This window comes from Stegostoma tigrinum, unplaced genomic scaffold, assembly GCF_030684315.1.
Source record: "Stegostoma tigrinum isolate sSteTig4 unplaced genomic scaffold, sSteTig4.hap1 scaffold_298, whole genome shotgun sequence".
NCBI classification, from domain to species: Eukaryota; Metazoa; Chordata; class Chondrichthyes; order Orectolobiformes; family Stegostomatidae; genus Stegostoma; species Stegostoma tigrinum.
Window position 1 is genome coordinate 165,001 of NW_026728226.1, and position 10,000 is coordinate 175,000.

The window sequence follows — 10,000 nt, forward strand, 5'->3', positions numbered from 1 at the left end:
ATGCCCGAAAATGAGGCCCCTCGGTCGGGAGGAGGAAGTCGAAAATCCCCGTGCCCGACGAGGGAAGTCAGTAACCAGAAGGAAAAACTTAGAAAAAAATTCTAAGTGTCAAAAAAAATTCTAAGTGTCAAAAAAAATTCTAAGTGTCAAAAAAAATTCTAAGTGTCAAAAAAAATTCTAAGTGTCAAAAAAAATTCTAAGTGTCAAAAAAAATTCTAAGTGTCAAAAAAAATTCTAAGTGTCAAAAAAAATTCTAAGTGTCAAAAAAATTCTAAGTGTCAAAAAAAATTCTAAGTGTCAAAAAAAATTCTAAGTGTCAAAAAAAATTCTAAGTGTCAAAAAGAATTCTAAGTGTCAAAAAAAATTCTAAGTGTCAAAAAAAATTCTAAGTGTCAAAAAAAATTCTAAGTGTCAAAAAAAATTCTAAGTGTCAAAAAGAATTCTAAGTGTCAAAAAAAATTCTAAGTGTCAGAAAGGGAAATGAGTAACCAAGAAGAGAAATGAGTAACCAAGAAATCAGTAACCAACAGGAGAAATGAGTAACCAAGAAGAGAAATGAGTAACCAAGAAATCAGTAACCAACAGGAGAAATGAGTAACCAACGGGAGAAATGAGTAACCAACGGGAGAAATGAGTAACCAACGGGAGAAGTCAGTAACCAACGGGAGAAATCAGTAACCAAAGGGAGAAGTCAGTAACCAACGGGAGAAATCAGTAACCAACAAGAGAAATGAGTAACCAACGGGAGAAATCAGTAACCAAAGGGAGAAGTCAGTAACCAACGGGAGAAATCAGTAACCAAGCTTATTTTTGGTTGGTTACTGACTTCTCCGTTCAACTTGGAGCTGCCCTTGTGCACGATCAAGGAGGGGTATTATCCGCCACGGGGGCTTAATTTTCGCCTAAGGGGAGCGATTTGGAGGCCGTGGCCGGGTGAGGCGCGCCTCTCGAAGGGGAGGGATTTGAATTTCGGCTGCATTGAGGGTAGCTGCCCGCTGTTGTGGGTTTTTGGAGCCTGAGCCCGTTCAACTTGGAGCTGCCCTTGTGCACGATCAAGGAGGGGTATTATCGGCCACGGGGGCTTAATTTTCGCCTAAGGGGAGCGATTTGGAGGCCGTGGCCGGGTGAGGCGCGCCTCTCGAAGGGGAGGGATTTGAATTTCGGCTGCATTGAGGGTAGCTGCCCCGCTGTGGTGGTTTTTCGGAGCCTGAGCCCGAGCGGGGCGTCGGTTCCCGAGGTGGGCAGGAGTCGCTGTGCCCGTGAGGCTGCCTGGCCGAGTCGGAGTGCTGTGGGACGGCGGGGAGCGGGTTTTCCCGGGCGAGGGGGCGATCCCGAGGAAGGGGAGCGATTTGGAGGCCGTGGCCGGGTGAGGCGCGCCTTTCGGAGGGGAGGAATTTGAATTTCGGCTGCATTGAGGGTAGCTGCCCGCTGTTGTGGGTTTTTGGAGCCTGAGCCCGAGCGGGGCGTCGGTTCCCGAGGTGGGCAGGAGTCGCTGTGCCCGTGAGGCTGCCTGGCCGAGTCGGAGTGCTGTGGGACGGCGGGGAGCGGGTTTTCCCGGGCGAGGGGCCGATCCCGAGGAAGGGGAGCAGTTCCGAGGCCGTGGCCGGGTGAGGCGCGCCTTTCGGAGGGGAGGAGTTTGAATTTCGGCTGCATTGAGGGTAGCTGCCCCGCTGTGGTGGTTTTTCGGAGCCTGAGCCCGAGCGGGGCGTCGGTTCCCGAGGTGGGCAGGAGTCGCTGTGCCCGTGAGGCTGCCTGGCCGAGTCGGAGTGCTGTGGGACGGCGGGGAGCGGTTTTTCCCGGGCGAGGGGGCGACCCCGAGGAACTCGGCCGGCGGGGAGGCGTTCCGGCCCGGGCGAGGGGCGCGGACCTGACCGGAGACGTCCAAAACCTTGAAAGGGGTAAGCGGGAAAAGGTCAGCAAAGTGCCCGAAGCAGTAAGGCGAAAAAGCCGTCGGAACCTCCGAAAATGTCCAAAAGCGTGAAATCAGTAACCAGGAAAATGCATAAAAATGGCCAAAAGTGTGAAATCAGTAAGCAGGAAAAGTCGGGGAAAGTGTCTAAAAATGCTTGGAAATCTGAGGAAAATGCCCGAAAATGAGGCCCCTCGGTCGGGAGGAGGAAGTCGAAAATCCCCGTGCCCGACGAGGGAAGTCAGTAACCAGAAGGAAAAACTTAGAAAAAAATTCTAAGTGTCAAAAAAAATTCTAAGTGTCAAAAAAAATTCTAAGTGTCAAAAAAAATTCTAAGTGTCAAAAAGAATTCTAAGTGTCAAAAAAATTCTAAGTGTCAAAAAAATTCTAAGTGTCAAAAAAAATTCTAAGTGTCAAAAAGAATTCTAAGTGTCAAAAAAAATTCTAAGTGTCAAAAAGAATTCTAAGTGTCAAAAAAAATTCTAAGTGTCAAAAAAAATTCTAAGTGTCAAAAAAAATTCTAAGTGTCAAAAAAAATTCTAAGTGTCAAAAAAATTCTAAGTGTCAAAAAAAATTCTAAGTGTCAAAAAAAATTCTAAGTGTCAAAAAAAATTCTAAGTGTCAAAAAAAATTCTAAGTGTCAAAAAAATTCTAAGTGTCAAAAAAAATTCTAAGTGTCAAAAAAAATTCTAAGTGTCAAAAAAAATTCTAAGTGTCAAAAAGAATTCTAAGTGTCAAAAAAAATTCTAAGTGTCAGAAAGGGAAATGAGTAACCAAGAAGAGAAATGAGTAACCAAGAAATCAGTAACCAACAGGAGAAATGAGTAACCAAGAAGAGAAATGAGTAACCAAGAAATCAGTAACCAACAGGAGAAATGAGTAACCAACGGGAGAAATGAGTAACCAACGGGAGAAATGAGTAACCAACGGGAGAAGTCAGTAACCAACGGGAGAAATCAGTAACCAAAGGGAGAAGTCAGTAACCAACGGGAGAAATCAGTAACCAACAAGAGAAATGAGTAACCAACGGGAGAAATCAGTAACCAAAGGGAGAAGTCAGTAACCAACGGGAGAAATCAGTAACCAAGCTTATTTTTGGTTGGTTACTGACTTCTCCGTTCAACTTGGAGCTGCCCTTGTGCACGATCAAGGAGGGGTATTATCCGCCACGGTGGCTTAATTTTCGCCTAAGGGGAGCGATTTGGAGGCCGTGGCCGGGTGAGGCGCGCCTTTCGAAGGGGAGGGATTTGAATTTCGGCTGCATTGAGGGTAGCTGCCCGCTGTTGTGGGTTTTTGGAGCCTGAGCCCGTTCAACTTGGAGCTGCCCTTGTGCACGATCAAGGAGGGGTATTATCGGCCACGGGGGCTTAATTTTCGCCTAAGGGGAGCGATTTGGAGGCCGTGGCCGGGTGAGGCGCGCCTCTCGAAGGGGAGGGATTTGAATTTCGGCTGCATTGAGGGTAGCTGCCCGCTGTTGTGGGTTTTTGGAGCCTGAGCCCGTTCAACTTGGAGCTGCCCTTGTGCACGATCAAGGAGGGGTATTATCCGCCACGGGGGCTTAATTTTCGCCTAAGGGGAGCGATTTGGAGGCCGTGGCCGGGTGAGGCGCGCCTCTCGAAGGGGAGGGATTTGAATTTCGGCTGCATTGAGGGTAGCTGCCCGCTGTTGTGGGTTTTTGGAGCCTGAGCCCGTTCAACTTGGAGCTGCCCTTGTGCACGATCAAGGAGGGGTATTATCGGCCACGGGGGCTTAATTTTCGCCTAAGGGGAGCGATTTGGAGGCCGTGGCCGGGTGAGGCGCGCCTCTCGAAGGGGAGGGATTTGAATTTCGGCTGCATTGAGGGTAGCTGCCCGCTGTTGTGGGTTTTTGGAGCCTGAGCCCGTTCAACTTGGAGCTGCCCTTGTGCACGATCAAGGAGGGGTATTATCGGCCACGGGGGCTTAATTTTCGCCTAAGGGGAGCGATTTGGAGGCCGTGGCCGGGTGAGGCGCGCCTCTCGAAGGGGAGGGATTTGAATTTCGGCTGCATTGAGGGTAGCTGCCCGCTGTTGTGGGTTTTTGGAGCCTGAGCCCGTTCAACTTGGAGCTGCCCTTGTGCACGATCAAGGAGGGGTATTATCGGCCACGGGGGCTTAATTTTCGCCTAAGGGGAGCGATTTGGAGGCCGTGGCCGGGTGAGGCGCGCCTCTCGAAGGGGAGGGATTTGAATTTCGGCTGCATTGAGGGTAGCTGCCCCGCTGTGGTGGTTTTTCGGAGCCTGAGCCCGAGCGGGGCGTCGGTTCCCGAGGTGGGCAGGAGTCGCTGTGCCCGTGAGGCTGCCTGGCCGAGTCGGAGTGCTGTGGGACGGCGGGGAGCGGGTTTTCCCGGGCGAGGGGGCGATCCCGAGGAAGGGGAGCGATTTGGAGGCCGTGGCCGGGTGAGGCGCGCCTTTCGGAGGGGAGGAATTTGAATTTCGGCTGCATTGAGGGTAGCTGCCCGCTGTTGTGGGTTTTTGGAGCCTGAGCCCGAGCGGGGCGTCGGTTCCCGAGGTGGGCAGGAGTCGCTGTGCCCGTGAGGCTGCCTGGCCGAGTCGGAGTGCTGTGGGACGGCGGGGAGCGGGTTTTCCCGGGCGAGGGGCCGATCCCGAGGAAGGGGAGCAGTTCCGAGGCCGTGGCCGGGTGAGGCGCGCCTTTCGGAGGGGAGGAGTTTGAATTTCGGCTGCATTGAGGGTAGCTGCCCCGCTGTGGTGGTTTTTCGGAGCCTGAGCCCGAGCGGGGCGTCGGTTCCCGAGGTGGGCAGGAGTCGCTGTGCCCGTGAGGCTGCCTGGCCGAGTCGGAGTGCTGTGGGACGGCGGGGAGCGGTTTTTCCCGGGCGAGGGGGCGACCCCGAGGAACTCGGCCGGCGGGGAGGCGTTCCGGCCCGGGCGAGGGGCGCGGACCTGACCGGAGACGTCCAAAACCTTGAAAGGGGTAAGCGGGAAAAGGTCAGCAAAGTGCCCGAAGCAGTAAGGCGAAAAAGCCGTCGGAACCTCCGAAAATGTCCAAAAGCGTGAAATCAGTAACCAGGAAAATGCATAAAAATGGCCAAAAGTGTGAAATCAGTAAGCAGGAAAAGTCGGGAAAAGTGTCTAAAAATGCTTGGAAATCTGAGGAAAATGCCCGAAAATGAGGCCCCTCGGTCGGGAGGAGGAAGTCGAAAATCCCCGTGCCCGACGAGGGAAGTCAGTAACCAGAAGGAAAAACTTAGAAAAAAATTCTAAGTGTCAAAAAAAATTCTAAGTGTCAAAAAAAATTCTAAGTGTCAAAAAAAATTCTAAGTGTCAAAAAGAATTCTAAGTGTCAAAAAAATTCTAAGTGTCAAAAAAATTCTAAGTGTCAAAAAAAATTCTAAGTGTCAAAAAGAATTCTAAGTGTCAAAAAAAATTCTAAGTGTCAAAAAAAATTCTAAGTGTCAAAAAAAATTCTAAGTGTCAAAAAAAATTCTAAGTGTCAAAAAAATTCTAAGTGTCAAAAAAAATTCTAAGTGTCAAAAAAAATTCTAAGTGTCAAAAAAAATTCTAAGTGTCAAAAAAAATTCTAAGTGTCAAAAAAATTCTAAGTGTCAAAAAAAATTCTAAGTGTCAAAAAAAATTCTAAGTGTCAAAAAAAATTCTAAGTGTCAAAAAGAATTCTAAGTGTCAAAAAAAATTCTAAGTGTCAGAAAGGGAAATGAGTAACCAAGAAGAGAAATGAGTAACCAAGAAATCAGTAACCAACAGGAGAAATGAGTAACCAAGAAGAGAAATGAGTAACCAAGAAATCAGTAACCAACAGGAGAAATGAGTAACCAACGGGAGAAATGAGTAACCAACGGGAGAAATGAGTAACCAACGGGAGAAGTCAGTAACCAACGGGAGAAATCAGTAACCAAAGGGAGAAGTCAGTAACCAACGGGAGAAATCAGTAACCAACAAGAGAAATGAGTAACCAACGGGAGAAATCAGTAACCAAAGGGAGAAGTCAGTAACCAACGGGAGAAATCAGTAACCAAGCTTATTTTTGGTTGGTTACTGACTTCTCCGTTCAACTTGGAGCTGCCCTTGTGCACGATCAAGGAGGGGTATTATCCGCCACGGGGGCTTAATTTTCGCCTAAGGGGAGCGATTTGGAGGCCGTGGCCGGGTGAGGCGCGCCTTTCGAAGGGGAGGGATTTGAATTTCGGCTGCATTGAGGGTAGCTGCCCGCTGTTGTGGGTTTTTGGAGCCTGAGCCCGTTCAACTTGGAGCTGCCCTTGTGCACGATCAAGGAGGGGTATTATCGGCCACGGGGGCTTAATTTTCGCCTAAGGGGAGCGATTTGGAGGCCGTGGCCGGGTGAGGCGCGCCTCTCGAAGGGGAGGGATTTGAATTTCGGCTGCATTGAGGGTAGCTGCCCGCTGTTGTGGGTTTTTGGAGCCTGAGCCCGTTCAACTTGGAGCTGCCCTTGTGCACGATCAAGGAGGGGTATTATCCGCCACGGGGGCTTAATTTTCGCCTAAGGGGAGCGATTTGGAGGCCGTGGCCGGGTGAGGCGCGCCTCTCGAAGGGGAGGGATTTGAATTTCGGCTGCATTGAGGGTAGCTGCCCGCTGTTGTGGGTTTTTGGAGCCTGAGCCCGTTCAACTTGGAGCTGCCCTTGTGCACGATCAAGGAGGGGTATTATCGGCCACGGGGGCTTAATTTTCGCCTAAGGGGAGCGATTTGGAGGCCGTGGCCGGGTGAGGCGCGCCTCTCGAAGGGGAGGGATTTGAATTTCGGCTGCATTGAGGGTAGCTGCCCGCTGTTGTGGGTTTTTGGAGCCTGAGCCCGTTCAACTTGGAGCTGCCCTTGTGCACGATCAAGGAGGGGTATTATCGGCCACGGGGGCTTAATTTTCGCCTAAGGGGAGCGATTTGGAGGCCGTGGCCGGGTGAGGCGCGCCTCTCGAAGGGGAGGGATTTGAATTTCGGCTGCATTGAGGGTAGCTGCCCGCTGTTGTGGGTTTTTGGAGCCTGAGCCCGTTCAACTTGGAGCTGCCCTTGTGCACGATCAAGGAGGGGTATTATCGGCCACGGGGGCTTAATTTTCGCCTAAGGGGAGCGATTTGGAGGCCGTGGCCGGGTGAGGCGCGCCTCTCGAAGGGGAGGGATTTGAATTTCGGCTGCATTGAGGGTAGCTGCCCCGCTGTGGTGGTTTTTCGGAGCCTGAGCCCGAGCGGGGCGTCGGTTCCCGAGGTGGGCAGGAGTCGCTGTGCCCGTGAGGCTGCCTGGCCGAGTCGGAGTGCTGTGGGACGGCGGGGAGCGGGTTTTCCCGGGCGAGGGGGCGATCCCGAGGAAGGGGAGCGATTTGGAGGCCGTGGCCGGGTGAGGCGCGCCTTTCGGAGGGGAGGAATTTGAATTTCGGCTGCATTGAGGGTAGCTGCCCGCTGTTGTGGGTTTTTGGAGCCTGAGCCCGAGCGGGGCGTCGGTTCCCGAGGTGGGCAGGAGTCGCTGTGCCCGTGAGGCTGCCTGGCCGAGTCGGAGTGCTGTGGGACGGCGGGGAGCGGGTTTTCCCGGGCGAGGGGCCGATCCCGAGGAAGGGGAGCAGTTCCGAGGCCGTGGCCGGGTGAGGCGCGCCTTTCGGAGGGGAGGAGTTTGAATTTCGGCTGCATTGAGGGTAGCTGCCCCGCTGTGGTGGTTTTTCGGAGCCTGAGCCCGAGCGGGGCGTCGGTTCCCGAGGTGGGCAGGAGTCGCTGTGCCCGTGAGGCTGCCTGGCCGAGTCGGAGTGCTGTGGGACGGCGGGGAGCGGTTTTTCCCGGGCGAGGGGGCGACCCCGAGGAACTCGGCCGGCGGGGAGGCGTTCCGGCCCGGGCGAGGGGCGCGGACCCGACCGGAGACGTCCAAAACCTTGAAAGGGGTAAGCGGGAAAAGGTCAGCAAAGTGCCCGAAGCAGTAAGGCGAAAAAGCCGTCGGAACCTCCGAAAATGAGTAAAAGCCCGGAAGGAGTAAGGTGGAGAAGTCAGCAAAGTGCCCGAAATGTCCGAAGCAGTAAGGCGAAAAAGCCGTCGGAACCTCCGAAAATGAGTAAAAGCCCGGAAGGAGTAAGCGGGAAAAGTCAGCCAAGTGCCCGAAATGTCCGAAGCAGTAAGGCGAAAAAGCCGTCAGAACCTCCGAAAATGAGTAAAAGCCCGGAAGGAGTAAGCGGGAAAAGTCAGCCAAGTGCCCGAAATGTCCGAAGCAGTAAGGCGAAAAAGCCGTCAGAACCTCCGAAAATGAGTAAAAGCCCGGAAGGAGTAAGCGGGAAAAGTCAGCCAAGTGCCCGAAATGTCCGAAGCAGTAAGGCGAAAAAGCCGTCAGAACCTCCGAAAATGAGTAAAAGCCCGGAAGGAGTAAGCGGGAAAAGTCAGCCAAGTGCCCGAAATGTCCGAAGCAGTAAGGCGAAAAAGCCGTCAGAACCTCCGAAAATGTCCAAAAGCGTGAAATCAGTAACCAGGAAAATGCTTAAAAATGGCCAAAAGTGTGAAATCAGTAAGCAGGAAAAGTCGGGAAAATGCATAAAAATGGCCAAAAGTGTGAAATCAGTAAGCAGGAAAAGTCGGGAAAATGCATAAAAATGGCCAAAAGTGTGAAATCAGTAAGCAGGAAAAGTCGGGAAAAGTGTCTAAAAATGCTTGGAAATCTGAGGAAAATGCCCGAAAATGAGGCCCCTCGGTCGGGAGGAGGAAGTCGAAAATCCCCGTGCCCGACGAGGGAAGTCAGTAACCAGAAGGAAAAACTTAGAAAAAAATTCTAAGTGTCAAAAAAAATTCTAAGTGTCAAAAAAATTCTAAGTGTCAAAAAAAATTCTAAGTGTCAAAAAAAATTCTAAGTGTCAAAAAAAATTCTAAGTGTCAAAAAAATTCTAAGTGTCAAAAAAAATTCTAAGTGTCAAAAAAAATTCTGTGTCAAAAAAAATTCTAAGTGTCAAAAAAATTCTAAGTGTCAAAAAAATTCTAAGTGTCAAAAAAAATTCTAAGTGTCAAAAAAAATTCTAAGTGTCAAAAAAAATTCTAAGTGTCAAAAAAATTCTAAGTGTCAAAAAAAATTCTAAGTGTCAAAAAAAATTCTAAGTGTCAGCGGAGGAAAGTCGGTGGGGAAGGGGAAAAATCCGAAAATCCACGCCGGGTTGGAGTTCCAGGGCCCCGCTGGAGGGGTGGGAATTCGCCCCGGCGCCTTGCCCCGTTGCAATAAAGTGTCCGCAGCCCGAAAACTTTAACTTTGAAAAATCACGGAAGTCGGCAAGGGGGACGATCCGAGTACCGTTTGCGGGCTTTCGGTACCTCATCGTCGGACTGAAATTTCAAATTCGCCCCCAAAGTGCAACTCGTCATTTTCGGCCGGGGGGGTTGGCGGGGTACCCGGAGATTTTCGGGAACACGTTTTTTAGAACAAAATGGCGGCTCGGGACCACTTTGAGACGGGCCCGAGGAACGGTTCCAAAGACGGTGGGCGGCAATTTGGAACTCGTGTGCATGCCAAAGAGCTCTCGGAGGTCGGATTTTGAACACTTTGTCGAATTTTGAACACTTTGTCGAATTTTGAACACTTTGTCGAATTTTGAACACTTTGTCGAATTTCGAACACTTTGTCGAATTTTGAACACTTTGTCGAACATGCGAACACTTTGTCGAACTTTTGAACGCTAACAGTCGAACTTTTGAACGCTAATAGTCGAACTTTCGAACGCTTTGTCGAATTGTGAACATGTTGGCCGTGACATTCGACACTCGGGCGATTAAACACTCGATAATCCGCCCATTTTAAGTTCGACACTCGGGCGATTAAACACTCGATAATCCGCCCATTTTAAGTTCGACACTCGGGCGATTAAACACTCGATAATCCGCCCATTTTAAGTTCGACACACCTGGGCGATTAACACTCGATACTCTGAGCCCATGGTAAGTTCGACAGTCTGGCGATTTTTGTGTTCGATACTCTGAGCTGAATTAAGTTCGACAGTCTGGCGATTTTTGTGTTCGATACTCTGAGCTGAATTAAGTTCGACAGTCTGGCGATTTTTGTGTTCGATACTCAGTGCTGCTTTTAACTTCGACACTCTGGTGGCGATTTGTGTTCCTCGACACTTTGGCGGTTGTGTT